General features: G+C 24.1%; 1 protein-coding gene across 6 annotated transcripts in view; it reads right to left on the bottom strand.

Moving 5' to 3' along the window:
• The window catches only part of tinc (transmembrane protein tincar), a 193,659-nt gene that overhangs the window by 148,142 nt on the left and 24,594 nt on the right, over window positions 1-20,923 (bottom strand). For 4 of the 6 annotated variants that reach the window (XM_089176408.1, XM_089176413.1, XM_089176412.1 and 1 more), the window contains exon 2: window positions 1,839-1,921. The exons of 1 other annotated variant lie outside the window; for it this stretch is intronic. The gene's annotated coding sequence lies outside the window, so the exon portion shown is untranslated. The remainder of the gene's footprint in view (window positions 1-1,838; window positions 1,922-20,923) is intronic. One more of the 6 variants, XM_089176409.1, reaches the window with a different exon arrangement.

Below are 20,923 nucleotides of genomic sequence, written 5' to 3'. Positions count from 1 at the left end.
TTGTCTTCTTCCTGCTTCCGCACAATTAAACGTGACCTCATAGTTACAGCAAATAAAAAAGAAAGAAAAAAAAGAGGAAGAACAAAAATACAATAAAAAAAGAAAATATATGAAAAAAAAACAAAGAAAATTTGAAAACGAGCCAACGGGAGACGGAAATCGCGCAAAGATTAATTCGATTGTTTCTTTTTCTGCATGTATTTCGAAAAGTTATCACCCCGACACACAACATTTTTACCTATTGACACGAGATGAACAAGGTTTTCCAGGTAATAAACAAAAATGCAGACCGAATTTAGTCTCTGAAAAGGTAAATCCCTCAAATTTGCAATTCATGAACGCGTGTAGTATCCTCCCACCCCCTGATCCTCCTCCTCCTCCTCCCACCACCACCCTGCATCATCTCTTCAACGTTCGACGATATTTTTTTTGTATTTGTTGTTTTTTTTTTTTTTTTTTTCAATTATTTGCTCACCGATTTTTGTTTATACTTTAATCCTTCCTCTTTACGTCTGTGCGACTGTTTATTTATAAAAATATTGACGCGTTAATATTTTTCTTTCGTTTAGTGTTTTAATCGTAACGATAAAAAAAAAAAAGAAAGTAAAGTAAAATAAAATAAATTTCAAGTATATTTTATCGAATACATTCGTACATGTTAAAAATGTAAAACACATTTTATATATATATATATAATCCTATGTTATTACATTTCAAATGAGACTCGTTTTCATTCGTAAAAGTAATGCAATCGATAAGTCGAAATTTAATTAAAATTTATAAATTTTTAAACCAACGTATAATTAATGCGACAATATTTGAAATGGTTTTTTTTATTTTCCGATTTATATCGTTTAAATTTATTCAGAATATATCAAATATGTAACACGTTGCTATAAATGACGGCTATAGCCGTCCGATCATCGTATTTTTCAACACGATCACCAAATTAAAAGAATGCGGTAACATGTTGAGTTTTTTATTAACTTTCAACAAAAAAAATATATATATATATATTATATATAATATACGATAATATTAATATATATATATATATATATATATATATATAATTAGAATGCAATTATTATACAATACAATATATTAATTATCTTATCTTCTAATATATATAAATTACGTGTCACGTTGTTTGTCCGCAATGGACTCCTAAACTACCGAACCAATTTTAATCAAATTTTGCACACTGTGTGCAGTTTCATCCAACTTAAAAGATAGGATAGTTTATATCTCAATTTATAATCGCAATATTATTTTATTGCGAATTATTTGCTTATTAAGTCATGATTACCTCTGTTAGTTCGATAAGATTCTAACAGATGGCGGTATAAGGTTATTCGTTCACTTAAAGATGTGTGTATCGGACTGATTGTGATATGTATAATATTTTTGTTATTTAAATTGAAATACTTTGAATATTTTTCATAAAACGTTCATTTAACTATCATCAAGAGAAAAAATAAAAGAAAAAAATAATAGATGGAATTAGAAATAAAAGATGATAAAACGTGATTAACTTAGCAAGTAAAAAACAAAAAAAAATGGAAATGGAAAGATCAATTTCTTGAAACGATAACGTTACTACTACTCTTACTCAAATATTCCGTGAAAATTGCAAATTGAACATTCGAGGAATATAAGATTCGTCTAGAAATGCATCGTAAAACTTTAGATTATGGTGACCTTTAAAATGCGCTTTTCTTATCTAAATTTTATCTTTCTTTCTTTCTTTCACTCTATCCTTCTCTTTTTATCTTATTAATGGAGAGAATGTAATGGATTGGATTAATGTTCGATAAAATCTAACGAATAAATCTCACCTACTATATTAAGTATTCTTCTTGGTACTCCTTCTGTTTTTTTTTCTTTTCAGTACAATTTTAAATCCTTCCGATATCTGCAACTAAAAAATAACAAAGAAATAAAATATTTTAAATAACAAAAAATAGAAACATTTAAATTATTATCAAAAGAAGAAAAAAAAACGATAACAAACTTTAACGATTTCCAAAAAAATTAGTTTTTTTTTATTTTTCATGTTTGATTCGAATAAAAATGAATGATAGAAAAAAATTATTTGATAAAAGAAAAACAAGAAAATGAATTAAAGAAAAAAATGTAATAAAATAAAAGAAAAAAAGAAAATGAATAAAAGAAAACAATTATTTAATACAAAAAAAAGAAAAAAAACTGAATTGACGAATGAACGAATGAAATATCTTATTGAACACATAGAAAATGATGTAACAAGTTGTACGAGATAATAAAAAGTCTATGCACAAGATGACCTTAATAAAAAATTACGTGGTAACTGTAAAAAAAAAAAAAGAAAAAAGGAAAAAAAACCTCGATGTTAAACGTTATCGTTGTAAATTTGTAATTGGTTTAACCTAACAGGATTAACACGGGTAAGTCATTAGATATATGACGAATTGATTTCGCACGTTACACGCGATGAAACTGATCGCCGAAGGGTAGGAACTCGGTTTACGAATCTAACATCGGCGATCGGAAAAGCACTTTGGGTAATTGGATACCGGTAAATCTCATTAGCTGTATAAGCTCTCGATGTGCATGTCGGCGATCAACTAACACGCATCTACGTTTACTACGAGCTAAAGTAAAATGTTTCAGGTAAGAGAAAGAAAGAAAAATAAAATTATAAACGAAATATAAACGATGTTCTTATGAACACATTTTCATTCAGTGTTTAGTAAATTAAAATATTAAGAATCAATTTTAATGTATAAGTTTTATTTTGATAAAGTAAAATTGGGAAATATATTTGATTATTGATTGATCGAATTTTATAATAGTTCTTTTATTTAATTATTTATTTTTTATATTATATTTTTAGTTATTTCGCGTTTAGAAAATTAAAATATCAAAGATAAATTCTATGTTTTATTTTGATATCATGTAATTAGGAAAAATATTTAACTATTGCTTAATCGAATTTTATAATGAATTTTTTATTTAATTATTTATTTATTTATTTATTTATTATATTATATTTTTTTTTTATTTTATAGGATTAATTGTTAATATTTCATATATAGAAATTTGGTGTGTTACAATATATAATTAATTACTTTCGTACGATTTTATTTCTAATTATTGTTTTAATTATTTATTTATCTATTTATTTATTATATTATATTTTTATTTATATTTAAAATCGATTTAATATATATATATATATATATATATATATATATATATATATATATATATATTAATTATTAAATTAATTATTACTTATTAAATTAAAATGTAATATATTTTAATAATAAAAATAATAATTAATTATTATATAATAAATATGTCTATAATTATAATTAAATTAAAAGTATTATTGTACCATACAACAAATTTGGTATTACAATATAAAATTCATTACTTTCGTACAATTTGAATTCTAATAATCTTTTTCAATATTTATTTTTTCTATTTATTATATTATATTAAATTTTTATTTATATTTTAAATCAGTTTTTAATATTTCATACATAAAACTATGGTTTTACTATATAAAATTCATTAACTTTTGTACGAGTTTAATATCTAATGATCATTTTCTAAATTTCATCTACAATCAATTGAATAATTTTTATAATTTGAATGATAATTATTTAATTTTATCATCATACCTAAAAAAAAAAAACATCTGTACGTCAATTTTCGAAAAGTTTTAATATTTAAATACTACGATTTCACATAATAGTTTTGGTACTTTTATTCCATAAAATATCTTTGAAAACAATCCATTGAAAGTTGAAGACTTATCATCAGAACCAATTATTTTACTTTTCAAATTTTCTCAAACAGAATTCAATTCAAGAACTGACCTTAAGTGGCCTATTAATTTTCAAGAGTACAGAAAAGAAAAAAGAGAAAAAGAAAAAGTTTGTTAAAACACAACAACAACAACAAAACTATTGGAGGTTGGGCATATCGTTTATATCGAAAAAAAAAAAAAAAAGAAAAAAAACAAATTGGAAAAACCCATTGACTGATAAAAGTGGACTGATCAAAAATTAAAATACCATTTCAACCGATTAATCGATGATTTAAAAACCCATCGAGATCAAACCTTTTTGCCAAAGTGTTTTTTTTTTTTATTTTTTTAAATGAATGCTTTTGACTGGCATTCGCTAATAATTACTTTAATGACTCATTTGCTACCAATAATGCATGTACATACTGTATACTTATACATTAATATACATATATTGATGTTTAGTGACACATACACGAATACTATCAATAAATTGTAACTCAATACATAGAAAACGTAATAAAATATCGGTGTATCGTGTTGCAAACACAAGTCAGTTGTGTATAGTAAATGGTCGAATAAACATTGAATACTAAAAAAAACAAGTTTAAAAGTAAATCGAGAAAATGGTTGTGGAATTAAATAAAACGATATCAACAGTAGTACAGTAAGTAATTTTTCCCTACTACTACTACTACTACTACTACTACTACTACTACTACTCTTCATTTTACAAACGACTACACTCCTGTGCGATATTTAATAGTAAACAGTAAAAAGAAATACAATTAAATAAAGAACATTCAAATAATACAATAAAAAATAAAAAAAAAACATAAACCCTTTCAAGTTCCTATTTCTAAAATTACACCACTGTTCTCTGCACGTTTCAATATTCAAATTCATTTTAATATCGTATGACATACATAGTAATGTGAAATATTTGTTTGATACAATTAAAAATATTATTTTACGAGAACCAATGGAAAAATAAAAATTGTATACAATTAAAAATATTATTTTACGAGAACTAATGGAAAAATAAAATTTGTATACAAATATATGAAAAATATTAATTTTATAAATTAAAATACAAAATTACCAAAAAGTAATTAAAGTTTTTTATTGTTAAATATTTTAAAATATAAAAAAAAGAGATAGAAAAATAATTTAATTTAAAAAAAAAAACAAAAACAACAAAGAATATTTCAAAGATTAAATCAATTGAATTTTCGTATTTACCAAACTACTCGTCATACAAGTTTGAATGTTCGATTTTAAACGAAAACACGTATGTAGATGTAGATGAATATGTGTATGTATGTATGTGTGTGTGTGTGGAGGGGGGGGGGGTGAGTGAGTGTGTGTGGTAACGAATAACTTCGAATAACTTCGTGAAAAGGTACGGAAAGGTAGCCTAGAAAGGAGCAAGTACTATTACTACTGCTACTACTACTACTACTACTACTACTACTACTACTACTACTACGAACCAATAGGATCGATCCGAGAAGATGAAGAAAATTCCTCGAACGATTCGATAAACGGAATTTGTCGAGTAAGTTCTTCCCACGCTTGGAATAAATTAGGTCGCCATACTCTTTATCCACCCCTTTTCACCTTCTCTGTATCTGACCTTTCTTTCTCACCCCTGTCCTATATTCAACATTAACCCTTTACGGAAATACTACCAAGACATTTATACATGTTTTCTATTTTTCTATTTTTTTCTCTTAAATCCAATATATGAACAAACGAAACAAATTGTAGAAAATAGAAAAAGAAAAAAAAAACCCTTTGTATGTGCAAGTGTCTATTGTTAAATTCTCAAACAATTTTGAAGTATAAAATAAAAATTGAGATATCAATTTTGTGTAATAATATTTCTAATTAACAAAATCTTTCTATAGTAAAAATAAAAAATAAAATAATCTTTCGAATGATCGAATTATTATTAATTAATTAATTTTTTTTTTTTTTTAATAAAATAATTTATATCTTAATTTAATATTATTTTGATAAAAAACAAATTATAAATTACTTTATATTAAATATTAAATTTTATTATTTTAGTATAAAATTGTAATATATTTTAAAATATTATTATGAATTAATTTGTTTTTTAATAAAATAATCTATATTTGAATTTAATATTATTTTTATAAAAAACAAATTTTAAATTACTTTATATTAAATATTAAATTTTATTATTTTAGTATAAAATTTTAATATATTTTCAAATATTAATTAACAATTATTAAAATCATACTAAAACTTTATTTGAGTGTACTTAAAAAAAGAAAAAAGAAAAAAGAAAAAAAGAAGAATAAAAAACAACAGTACAAATTAATTCATTTATGAATAATCCTTATTATTATTATTATAATTATTATTATTATGAATATGATAATATGAATAAAATAAATATATTTCAACGTGTTTCGTGTGATATAAGATGAGAGTTCTGAAAAAGACGAAGCTCGTCGAATTTCTCTCAAGAGAATTTTTCTCGATCGTTTCTTTCCTGTCAAAGAGACATAGAAAAAGAGAAAGAAACAAAAAATAGGAAGAAAAAAAATAAAAAAAAAAGGAAAATAGAAAGAGGATAAAAGCGTTTTTCTCTTCTACGACACCACCGTTCCGAGTTTCGTTGCAAAATGTAACGTCGACAAGAGCCTCGTAAAATTTCTGTCACCGGTATCGCACGTCAAACGTAGTCGAACGCATACGGAACCAACCGGGAAGGGCCGCAAGCGGTCGATTAATCTCTCCGCGAGTTGAAAGCCTTAGGGGGATAAAAAAAAGAAAAGAAAAACAAAAAGAGGGATGGGGGATTAGAATAGGAAATAAAAAAAAAAAAAAAGAAAAACATGTGAAATAGGATAGAAAGAAAAATGAGTGAGAAAAAGAAAGAGAGAAAGAGAGAGAGAAAGAGAGAGAGAGAGAGAGGAAGAGAAAGAGAGATAGAGAAAGATAGAAATAGTAATAATAATTTATAGAAAAAACGTAATTCGATTAAATGTCAATAGAAATAAATCAATATTGGAAACACATATTTTTATATTTGTATATATATTAATATAATAATATATAATATTTATATATAGTTATATTTTACATTATATTATACTATATTTATATTATTTTATATTTGTAATATATTTTTATATTTGTATAATATATAGTATACGAATTGTAATTTTATTTAAAAAATTTATATAATATTAAATAATATAATACCAATTTTAATTTTATTTTTAAAATTTATATAACATATACTAATTTTAATTTTATTTTAAATTTTATTTTATTATATAAGAATTTTAAATTTATTTAAAAAATTTATACAATATTATATAACATAATACGAATTTTAATTTTATTTTAAATTTTTTTATATTATATAAGAATTTTAAATTTATTTAAAAAATTTATATAATATTATATAATATAATACGAATTTTAATTTTGTTTTAAATTTTTTTATATTATATATGAATTTTAAATTTATTTTAAAAATTTATATAACATATACGAATAAATAAATCGATATTTTTATATTATTTATCTTTATATTTATTTATATTATAGATATTTACTATTATTTGTATATACGAATATTATTTGTATATATATACGAATTATATGTATTATATTGAAAAATAATATAAAAAAAAAATTAAATTGTATGTTTACGTAAATAAATTATTTAATTATGCTCGTATATCAATTGGATAAACAAATCTATACTATTTTAATATTTATTAATAATATTATTGAAATAATTCATATCCATTATTAATTATTATATATATATTCTATTCTCAACACATGAAATATTTTTATAATTGCTATTATTATACCAGACATAGAATTGTCGTCATTTCTACTTAATTCATAAATTAAATTTATGAAAAAGTTAAAAGTAAGTTGAAAGAAACGTTTCGAACAAGAAAGACGATTCAAAGTAAAAAAAAAAGAAAAAGAAAAGTAAAAATCTAGAATAATAAAAGAAAGAATGAAGAAGAGTACGAAGAAATTAAAGAAAAAGAACGAAAAGAAAAATAGAAAAAAAAAAAACAAAAAAGGTAATTTAAACTCTGTTCATCTCTTTCTTTTATTATAAATTAAAAGAACAGTTATATGAAAGAGAAAGAAAAATAACGAAATGAAATGAAAATAAGATGAAAAAAGAAAAAGAGAAAAAGAGAAAGATGGAAAAGAAAATGACTGAAAAAAAAAAAAGGTTAGGTTGTTGGAAACGACGTGATAATTTGTAGAAAATTAGTTCTTTTGAGAAAGTCTAAAAGAAAAGGAGAGAGAGAAAAAAAAGAAAAACAAGGTGTAGGTGTAGGTATAAGGATAAGGGTGGGAGATGGGGGTGGAAGAAAAAGGGTGAATTCAAACGCCTGAAGCAGTTAGCACCCCTTAACCCACATTCTGACGTCACTGTCAAGTTTCCACGTGATTGTACCTTGCGTTTATGATTGCAACACGCCTTCTTGTCTCGTGCACACGTTTGTTGCATCCGGATGAGATTGTAGAAGATGAGAAATAACAAAAGAGAGAGAAAGAGAGAAAAGGAAAATGAGAGAAAGGGAGAAAGAGAGAAATAGAGAAAGAGAAAGAAAGGACGTTGTACTTTAGCAGGTAATTAGAAAATCATCTCGCGTTTCGCATCTGAACGAGCTACGAGAAATACAAAGTCTCGTCGTCTTCGTCTTCGTCTTCGTCTTAGTTGTTGTTCGTGATTTCTTTCAAGACGATAATGGTTCGTCGTAGAAGACCATGATGGAGAGTGTACATAAAGGTATATTTCCATATTAGAAATCGTCGTAGCACTAAACTATAATACAACGATGACTATAAGTACGATGTCAAGAAACTAAAAGTAAAAAAAAAAACTATACCGATTAAATGCAAATGATTTCATTCTAAGCAATAGGAGTACACATTAAAATTTTTCAATGACTAGTCATACAATCGTGATTTGTATTATATATTCTTTTTTTTTATATAAACAAAAAATAAAATAAATAAAAAATATCTAGTGATAAGTAGTACGATTTATCCGACTTTTCTTTATGTTTTATTTTTCATTGTGTGTTATTCACTTTGGTTTATCTGTTGTTGTTATTTTTTTTTTTTATTTATTATAAGAGGAATGAAAATAGAAAAAATAATAATAATTCTAAAAATAGAATGAAATTTTAAGAGTAAAATATTAAAGTACGATTTAACGAAATTATCGATTAGGATTTTTCTTTTTTTTTGGTTAAAAGTATATCTATTGATTTAATTTGAAATTATTTTTAATTATAATATCAAATTTTAATTATAATTAAAAATTTAATTAAATAGTCAAATTTATTTATTAATTATAAAATAGTAAATTACTATTTTATATTTATTTTATAATTATTATTTTATCTTTATTTTGTATTCTATTTTATATTCTATTTTATATTTTATTTTATATTTTATTTTATATATTTTATTTTATATTTATTTTATATTTTATTTTATATTTTATTTTATACACATGTATATTTTATTTTATATTATATTTATTTTATAATTACTATATTTAATTATAAATTATAAATTATAAGTTTAATTATTAATTACAAATTAAAATAATACAATTAAAATATAATAAAATTTGATATTAAAATAAATTTTAACATAAAACATACAATTTCGTAGTGGAATGATAAATTTCGATAGTTCGAGCTTTTAACAAACCGTTCCCAGGATCTCTGCCACAGTTTTTGTCGTGTTCTCGAACTTCCAAAGGGCGACGTAGAAGATGCTAACACGAGATTGCATTTCTTGCGAACATGACTTAATTGCCTTAAGAAAGAGAAACAGGGAAAAAGAGAAAGGAGAAATAAAGAGAGAGAAAGACAGACAGAGAGAGATTGCCTAACCAATAAATAGCTGTGGTATGTATGTATATGTGTTTGATGTGTGTTCACATATGCATGCAAATATACACAAGAAAATCTTCAATGTGTACGAAACATTTGAGGAATTTATGGTGGAAGTCAGACTACCAATAGTTTCGTCTTTGAGAATCAAATTTAAAGAAAAATTCTTCTTCAATGATTATCCTTAATTTATCTGAAAACAAATTAAAAAATAAATAAATGATTCCTTTAAGTACAATCCAAATGTTGTAAATAATTTACACAATAATATTCAGTACAGTGATTATCATTATATTTATTCGTATAAAAAATTAAACATTACTTTAAGCTTCAATGTTGTAAATAATAAAATTAATAAATATAACAAATAATAAAATAAATAAATAAAAAATTAAAAAATAATAATATAATTAAATATATATATATAATATACAAATATATCCAAAAATAAAAAATAATATTATTAAAATCCAATGTTGTAAATAATTTAACAATAATATAAATCTTTATATACATATATATCAATTTTTTATTTTTATTTTTATTACAGCATTAGAATGGTAGTAAAAAAATAAGGAAAAAAAAAATTATTTATCACAGGTCAGTTCTATGGAAATAATGAAAGAATGAAAGTATGAAAGAAAAAGTTTGTTCTCCTTGAAATAAATGTTGTTCGATCGTACAACACGATTTTTATTTTCTTTTCTTTTCTTTTTTTTTATGATAATGAATATCACAATAGAATGTAAAATACATGTAACAAGTATGATGTGTAGAATCCGTTTGGGTATAGGGATCGATAATGGTTTATGTAAAATATTGCGTGTGACCTGTTAGGCTATTTCTAACCGATCGATATATCGTACACACTGTATAATATTACTTTTTCTCTCTCTCTCTCTCCCTTTCTCTCTCTCTTTCTCTCTCTCTCTCATTTACTTTTTCTTGTGCAATGTAAAAAAAAAGGGTAAAAAAAAAAAAGAAGTTTTGACGCGAGTGCCCGAGGCATACAAGTCGACATAAATTATCGTCCTCCAAGGAATTCGACCGAATGCTAGAATTAACTTCCTCGACTTTTATTTATGATAATGATACGTCGCGTTACAATTCGACTTATTTATTATTTTTTTTCTTTCTATATATCTCTCTTTCTCTCTCTCTCTGACATAGATACATAAATACACACCTTCTATTTTTTTCTTTTTTTTTTTTTTTGTAAACACTTTGTTTTTCTTTTGAACGTAACATCTTTCCTTTGCACCTTCTTTCTATTCGTTCACGTCTTATTCATAAAATGTCTTATTCCGAACGAACGAACTAATTCGTTCTAATCGTTACGGATGTGTGCGTGAATTCATCTTATATAATAAACCTATTATTTTGTCGTTTGAAATTAAAATTGATATTAATGATAATATTTAATTTTCTTTTATTTCAATAATATCATAATTCAATAAGTATCATATTATAATATATACCACTCATCTCTTTTTGATATCACAATGTTCGTAATGATTAAATAAAAAAATAATTTGATTATTAATAAAATAAACATTTATTAACCTCTTACACTCAAGGCTTTTATTCGCTTGTACTAATCAACTCAACTGGAGATGATTTCAATCAAATTAAAGAAACATTTTACATATACTTTAAAGTTATAAACAAACAAACCTATAAAAATAATCAAATATCACGAATTTATTTTTTTATATAAAAAAACAACAAAATTTGAGAAATATTATAATTTGTAATTAGTTTTTGTATAATATTTCGTAAAATAATACCCAAGATGCATCCTAGGTGTTTATCAGAACACGTATCACAATAATATGTTACTTCCTGCCTACCTTCAGGCGTATTACGATCAGAGTAAACCTTACAGACCCTTTTCGATCCTTTAAGTATTATCTTTAAGTATATCTTATTACACATCGTAAATAAGCAGATAGAGTAACAAAGGTCTCAAATCAGTCACCGGGCGCCGTATCAGCGCCGTTCGAGTTGCCACTTAAATCTGCCAGACGCTAATTCAGAGCCACATTAATAAATTGCGAAGACAATGAAGAACAAAAAATTGGTTTTGAAAGAACAAAAGAACAAAACTTTTTGATTCGTCATAAAGGAAGAAAAATCATTTGACTTTCCGTCTTCTTCTCTTATCGAGTTCCATTCCAGGCTCGTAACGATGATTCATCTCCGGTCACAATGGTTCTCGTGCATCATGTTCCTCATGGAGATAGTGGTTCGATGAATCATGCGAATTTCAAACTTTTTGATCGGCTATCTCTCTCTCTCTCTCTCTCTCTCCCACTCATCAATGCAAACGAATTAGTTTGATGGAAATAAGAGGATCAACATTTGCATGAGCTTTGTGAAAAATCAATGACGTTGGGGAGGTTGAGTAACAGGGAGACACTTTTCATTTCGATGAACATTTTTTTTTTGTAGTGACACGTCACTCAAACTAAATACACATTGTTGTTGTTTTCTATGTGTTGTTTTATGGTGTACGAAGAGAAAAATTTCATTAAAATTTTATTAAAGAAAAAAAAAAGACAATATTTTATATATCAAAATATATTTTGCTTTTATCAATCCAAATTAAATTTCTTTAATACAACTCTACCCTTACTGAAAATAATTAAATTATATAACTAAATATTTAATTAATATTATAAATAATATTTTTAATATTTAATTTATATTTTAATATATCTTAATATTATTAATATTATTATATATATATATATATATATGTATATAATTGTTAAGATACCTTATCTCAAAGTTCTAATCATTTATAATCAATACTAATTAGAATTAGAAATAGTAATTAGTTAATTAGAATTTTGATCGTATTACGACAATGTTACTGACGTTAATTTCAAATCCGACCTTCGTAGGACACAGTAATCATTAATTAAACGATTAATCATGTGCATTCATAAGCTCGCGAGCAGCAGGCTTCGAAGAGAAACAGAACGTTTCAAATGTCAAGGACAGTCTGGTAACAGTAAACCGGACCTATTCAGGGAACGTTCATTTACACCGTACACGACACATATAATTAATGTTTTAACAATCATAAATTACACTATAATAATCATTTTCAGAAAAATGATTCTGATTTCGGTTTTGAGTTGACATGAATTTTCATCATAAATCACAAATATTTTTTTATAATGAGACTCCCTGTATTAACGTGTGCATTAAATTATGGCATTCAGACATATTATTAATGTTCAACAATATTAAATTACAAATTAATAATAATTTTCTTCCTTCCCCCCTCCTCTCCTACTCCTCAACAAATATAAAACAGAACAATTTGTTTGATTTTGAACTTTAACATGAACTTTGATTATACATGAAAAATATTTTTTTAAATGGAACACCCTGTATAAGCCATGAGCATTAAATTATGGCATTCATAAAGTACATAAAGAGCAACCCTTCCCCCCCCCTCCCTCCTCCACCAAAAGGTTCTGAAGAAACTCGAGGGAACGTATCGAGAGAATATTTTCCTTTTTACTTTTTTATTTTGGTCTTATTTGTTTTTCTTAAGTTCTGTTTGAACTCTCTCACAGTATATCTTATGTAAGTAGTAATAGTAATAATAGTAGTAGTAGTAGTGGGTGTACTATCATACTTTGAAGAACACTGATCTAAACGAACGTGCTAAGCAAGAGATCGCCTGAAGGAAATCCAATGGTTTCCTTGGTTCGGGCCAGTAGTTTACGTTAGCAGATGGTACACAATCAGCGAACTAGAGAGAGCCTGTACAAATACGCGAAAACCCCAAGGAAGGAAAACGGAATTCATCCATGTCTGGGTTTGGTGGATGGTGTGGTATGTACCGAAAAGACCAATAGATGTTCCAAAACCGCACAAACCGCAAATCGCCAAATTTTACTTATGTCCGATGATAATCATGCGATTACAAAATACTAAAGGGAATACAATTTCATCTGATTATTCGAATAAATATAATAAGATCAATATTTATTCGTATTATATTTAATATATTATATTTTATATAATAATATTTAATTATTATATTAATATAATATATATTTTTTTATTATTTATTAATTTATATTTGCATTTATATTTATATAATATAAATTAATATACATATAATATAATAATTAAATATTTTTTTAATTAGAATATTATTTTATTAATATAGCAATATTAAATTATATTTAATATTTTATAAAATTTTTATTATATAAATATTATTATTATTATATATATATAATATATTACATTAATATATTATTATTAAATTTTAATTAATTATATATTATAATATTTTGAATAATATTTTATATTTAATATTATGTTTAATATAATACGATAAATAATAAATAAATAAATATTTTATTCAATATTAAATAAATCCTATAATAAGACAATTTCAATACATCAAAATTTACACGATAAATGAATAAAGATTGTTCTATTACTTTTCTTTTTTTTTTTTTTACATTATACACAAGTTTAGATAAATCAAACAATTTATAAATTCTTTCCTGTTACTTTTATGTAATAATTATTGAACATAATATTCCCATAAATTTAACTATGATCAAAGGAATATATTATTTTGTTATCAAAGTACTATTATGAGCTTTTTCTTATAAACAAGAAATATATATATATACAAGAAAAGAAAAAAAAATCGAAGATAATGTTTATGGGGTTGGAAGGTAGAATCTATGAAAAGGTTTAAGGATCAAGATCAACCTAAGTGTTTTACGTGTGCATTTCGATGCACGACAGAGGGTTAGGGAAACACGTGCATGCAACGTTAGAAACACGTGTCACCAGAAAGTGCGAGAGATTGCAAACAACACGCACGGTTATAATCGTTTGAGTGTGTGTACTTCAAGAATAAAGGGTCTTTTGGATTGTACCTTTGAATTTATCCATCGTAATAGAAACAACCAACCTTACAAGTAAAACAACTATAAAAAAGAAATAAAGTATTGTAAATCTTTACAAATATATATTAAATATTTTTATTTCTTTTTTTATGTATTTATTTTTCAAAATATTTCAATCTCAAATGTATATATAATGTAAATATAAATATAATTAATAATATAATATAAATAATTGATTTGATTGAAATGATAAACAACTTTGTTGATTTATTACGAACAAAGATCAATTATTTTTAGAAATATAAATCGAATGATCAATTGTGAATGAATTTTGTTCAAATGGAAATTGTATAATCTTCTATACGATATTATTGTTATCAATTCGAAACCACAGCATGTCGAGTGAACCGTAAATTTGATAGAACACAAAATAGAAACGTCGAATAAACACGTGAACAATAAAATTTGTTTCGTTTGATTCCATTCGACGTAACAACCAACACAACGATTTACAATTTGTTTTATTCATTTTTCTATTCCTTTTTCTTTTTCTTTTATTATACAAAATTTATTTGAATATTTTAATTTATTAATATTTTTTAAATATCAATTTATATTAATATCAAATGTTTTTATTCATCTAATCCTTTACACATAGACCTAAATTCCATTTGACGTAGCAACCAACTATGATTGTTATATTTTTAATTAATTTAAATAATAAATAAATATTACAATTTGTTTTATTAATTTTTCTATTTGTTTTTCTTTAATAATTTTATATCAAATGTTGATTCATCTCATCTTACACATAGAGACAAATTTTTATATTTCAAGTTAAGAATTAATACTTTTCTGTGTCAACTCAGTCTCTCTCTCTCTCTCTCTCTCTCTCTCTCTCTCTCTCACACACACACATTTTCTTTATTTTTTTCTCTCTTTTTTTAATTTTTTTCTCTTTCTATTTCGTACATTTTCATCGAAAAGAGTCGTGGAATAGAAAGAAGTGAAAATATAGTGTTGTATAGTGAAAGAATGAATGCTCGATAAATGAAAAAGAGAGAGAGAAAGAGATAGAAAATTAAAAAAAAAAAAAAAAGAAAAAAAAAGAAAAGGAACGCGTTATGCATATATGACTGCATGTACTTTTGTACTTCGAGATGCACTTTTTTTAAAGGTGAGAGAAATACTACGATTCGTGCATAAAACATCTCATAGTTGGAACAACCTAAAGCGGCACGTTTTTATCTAGCATTGAAAAAAAGAAATTAAAAAAAAGGGAAAGAAAAAAACCAACGAGACGTAAAAAAAAAATATATTTATATATATATGTCGAGAAATTCGATTTTTCTGTCCTACATTTCTGTCCGAGTTAAAGAAAAAAAAAAAAAAAAATATAAAATAAAATTTTAAAACAACGTCAAACTGAACTTTGTATTCATGGTGATTAACAACAAAAATTAGGTCGAGAACATTTCTACAGGTTGTCTTTCCATCTTTTAACGAGTAGCAATGAAATAAAATAAAAATAAAAATAAAAATCTAATCACATTTTTTGATTCGTATATGTGTGCTGAAAATGATAAAAGTTAATTAACATTTAAAGTCGTAAAAATTGCTAAAATGAATTATTTTATTTTATGATTTATACTTTTAATATGACAATTATTTATTATATTATCAAATAAATTTTGATATAATTTTATTATTATACTTAGACTATTATAACAATTATTTAACACACATATATGTAAAAAAAAAAAAAAAAAAATTAAAAGAAAAAACACACTAATGAAAGAATATTAATTATTATCTTTATTACTATTATTATGCACTTGTACACAATTGCATTTATTATAATGGAAAAAGAAATATAAATAGTCTTTTTTTTTTTTTTTGTATTTTTTAGTTTTAATAATATAACGTGTTTAAATGAAACATATATGTAAAAACAAAAAAAGAAATCACTAATAAAAAAAATATTAATCTTATTTAGTATTATTATGCACGTGTACACAATTGCATTTATTATAATTGAAAAATAAATTATTTATTATAATTGCAAATAAAAATATAAATATTTTTTTCTTTGTATTTTAACATTTTATTAATATAACCTATTTAAATGAAACACACATGTAAAAACAAACAAAAATCACTAATAAAAAAATATTAATCATCATTACTACTATTATGCACGTGTACTCAATTGCATTTATTATCATTGAAAAAGAAATATAAATAGTCTTTTTTTTTTGCATTTTTATATTTTAATAATATAACGTGTTTAAATGAAACAATTAATTACACATATGCATAAAAAAAAAAATAAAGGAAACTAATAAAAAAATATTAATCTTCATTACTATTATTATTATGCACGTGTACACAACTGCATCTATTATAATTGAAAACACTGCAAATCAATACAAATATTTTTATTTATTTTTTAACATTTTAATACTATAACAATAAAATATTAAATGAAACAACGTTTGTTTTAATTAGAAGATAAAGAAAGCAAGAGTGAATGAGTGAATGAATCAGTGAGTGAGTGAATCAGTGAATCAGTGAGTAAATCGATGAGTGAGTAAGTGAGTGAGTGAACGTGAGAACGTGAAGAACGTGTATATACTTTTTGTTTAAATAACTGGTGCATTTCTCACCACGTTAACACCATTGAAAATCGATGGGGGTGTCAGATGTGAACGTTAATGGAACAAGAAGTAGAAATATATATATATATATATATATAGATCTAAATGGGTTCGAGTAAAACGTCATACTGTTTCATAGACGGAAAACAACGGTGCATGATGGAAAGAGAGAGAGAAAGTTGTCATTTACGGCCGAGTAACTATAAATAGTATATAAATCTTGTCATGATGGAAGTAATGTCCATTCGTGTAACATCACAAAAGTCGATATTATATTGGGAAAAGCAGTCAACGAGAAAAGGTTGTTGTAGGATGAAGTTGAGGGAGAAAGAAACAAATCGAATTCTCCGATATCGAATGAGTTGGATTCTAACTTAATTCCACATTTAAGTGACTTTTAAATAAACTGTTTTGTATTTATATTAATAATAAGATTTAAAATTATTTCTATAAAAAGTAATAATAAGAAATACATTTTTTTATAATGAATATTACACTTATATTAAATAAACTTCTTGATAATTGATCAACTGTTTCAAAGTTATTTATTTATTATTAATTCTTTTATTTTATTTTATTATTATTATTATTATTATTCATCTTATTAATCTATTATTATTCTTTTATCTTATGAAATCAATGTTGTTATACTTTATTCATCAAATACGTTTGACAGACCAACCGATCGTTAATCAAATTTTATTTTCATTCATAATCATGCAAAGAATAAACTAAATTACATTATACTGATTGAACAACTACAAATATTTGAACAATTTTTTTTTTTTATAAAATAGAATAAACTTGTTTACATTGATTAAGCAAAAAATTTACAATTGTAAATAGATATTTATTTGATTAATTTAAATATAATACCAACTAACAATGAAATATATTATATTAAAATAAAAAATAATAATTTCAATCAAATATTTGTACGATTTACCGTACATGCATTCACATATACATATACGTATAATAAACATTTCGATAAATATCGATAAAGTCGATAAGTACAAAAAAATAAAACGAGAAAATATCTCGTGGATGCATATGGCGAATAAACAAAAAGAAAAAGAGAGGAAACAACGACAACCTTACTTTCCAATAATTTCAACTACCAACAGAGAAAGAGATGCCCTAATGAAATGAGTTGGATAAAGAAGAGGAGTAGGAGGAATAATAGGAGGAGGAGGAGGGGGAGGACGAAAGAGAAGGTGGAAAAGCCGATCGTAAAAGCAACACGACAAATAACGTTGGCAGTGTTCAGTAATAGTAGTAGTAGTAGTATTATTATTAGTAGTAGTAGTAGTGATGGTGTTATCGGCACGTAATGTGCATTCTAACGAACTAGAAACGCCACCACTGGCTAATCTGCATATCGGATTATTACCCAGCGTGCACGTATCGTTCCGATGAAAATAATACAAGGTTAATCGTTGCGACATGTTTGACAGAGATCCCCCAACATAAATCGAATAAAAATTTTCACTCAAATATATATATATATATATATTCTTTTCATCCGTATGACTTAATATAATAACTCACGTACGAATTATACAAATTCATTTATAATCTACTATGAATAAAGAGAAAGAGATAGAAAGAGAGAGAGAGAGAGAGAGAAAAAGAGAGATATAGTTTAAATAATTCAACGAAAAATATGTAAATAATATATAATAATATTTTGTGAATTTTAACGTATTAATATAATATATTAATAATTTTCATTACATAATACGAAGTATATTAATATATTAACAATTTTAATTAATATTTAATATATTAATATAAATAATAATTTTAATTAATATATAATATTTTAATATAAAAAATAATTTTAATTAGTATATAATATATTAATCTTTGCTAACCACCCTTCCTGGAGTAACACGCTTACCACACCCGGGTCTAAAGGACCCGGACGAGAAAAATCGTTATAAAAAAGAAACTATTGCATAGATTTACTTCAACATTTTTTTGAGACTTTTTTAATACTTACTTAAAAAGTACTATAGGTTTTATAGCTTTAAATTAAATTTAAATATGTTTACAAAAATTACCAAAGTTGAACAATTGAGAAAAATAACTGAAGTTGCAAAAAAAGGTCTGGGTCCTTTGGATCAAGTGTGGTATAAGCAAAGGTTAATATAAAAAATAAATTTTTCTCTCGTAGAAAACATATATTATTTTTATTTTGCTTTTTTTTATGCTTTTGTTTTTTATTTATTTTTATTTTTATTTTATTTTATTTTTTTTTTTTGAAATTCGAAGGTTTCAAGTTTCTTTTTCTTGCCATGTGGTAAAATACGATTTTACATACGCAATGAGATATTTTTTGTCTTCTTTTTATTTTTGAAAGGAAGATACGAAGCTTGTGGTAAATAATTCGCAAAAAAAAAAAAAAAGAAGAAGAAGAAGAAGAAGGGAAAAAAAATAAAAATGGTAGAAATAAAGAAAGATTAAAGATAAAAAATATATCAAGTGTACACAGAGATACGAGAGGGAGAGAGAGAGCGAAAAAAAAGAGAGAAAGAGAGAAAAAGATAGAGAGAAAAAAAAAATAAAAATAAATGACAAAAATAATGGACGTTGCATTTTACTACTTATACACCGAGATACTTTCACAAGAGAATGAATTGCTTCTCATTTTAATTATCTTGTACTCGGTGGTGTACCGATTGCACATTTTAAACATCCGCATGATAGTCTCTCTCTCTTTCTTTCTCTCTCTCTCTCTCTCTCTCTCTCTCTCTGGGTTCACCTAGTCAATGATTAATTAAACAGTTGGAAGAGTGCCATTCGTTGTAACTTAGCCACCCCATTCTACATTTGCTTTTCCCTATTTAAGTTTATCTACCAAGAGTATCTTATTCACGATCTTGAACCTTAAAAAAGAAAAATAAACAAAAAGGTAAGATAAACCTTCCTTCTATCAAATTTAACATGGAATAGTATAACAAAAAGTTTATTAAAGTTAAATATGTATAAATAATTATGATAATGAATTATGTAAATAAAAAATTATATTATTTATTTAATATTACAGTAATTATTATTATTATTATTATTATTATTATTATTATTATTATTATTATTATTATTATTATTATTATTATTATTATTATTATTATTATTATTATTATTATTATTATTATTATTATTATTATTATTATTATTATTATTATTATTTTATATAAATTATGTAACCCATCGTTTCTCAAACTATGGTACATTTACCACTTCTAATGGTAGGTTAAGTTATTTTCTAAAAAATTTACTTATATTAATTTTTATAAAATTAATAATTAATAATAATAAAAATAATAAATAACATAATAATAAAATATAATAAATAATAAATAATAAAAAATAATAAAATGAAATAATCAATAAAAATAATAAGATAATCAAACACAATCGTGGTAGGAAATGTTATACGATTAGTATGAAAAAAAAATAAATAAATAAAAAAGTGTTCGGATATGATATCGTGCAGAATTATTTATCACGCATGGAAAACGAGAAGAGTAGAAAAAAAAAAGCAAAAAATATTGCAAAATATCGAGAATTATCGATCGACATATTTTATTTATTTCTTTTTTTTTTTTTTTAATATCTTTTGTATCCTCTTTTTATTTATCG

The sequence above is a fragment of the Polistes dominula genome, unplaced genomic scaffold, assembly GCF_049000335.1.
Source record: "Polistes dominula isolate Pdom_NZ unplaced genomic scaffold, Pdom_raw_medaka contig_25, whole genome shotgun sequence".
Classification (NCBI taxonomy): Eukaryota; Metazoa; Arthropoda; class Insecta; order Hymenoptera; family Vespidae; genus Polistes; species Polistes dominula.
This window is presented reverse-complemented; position numbering and strand designations above follow the sequence as displayed.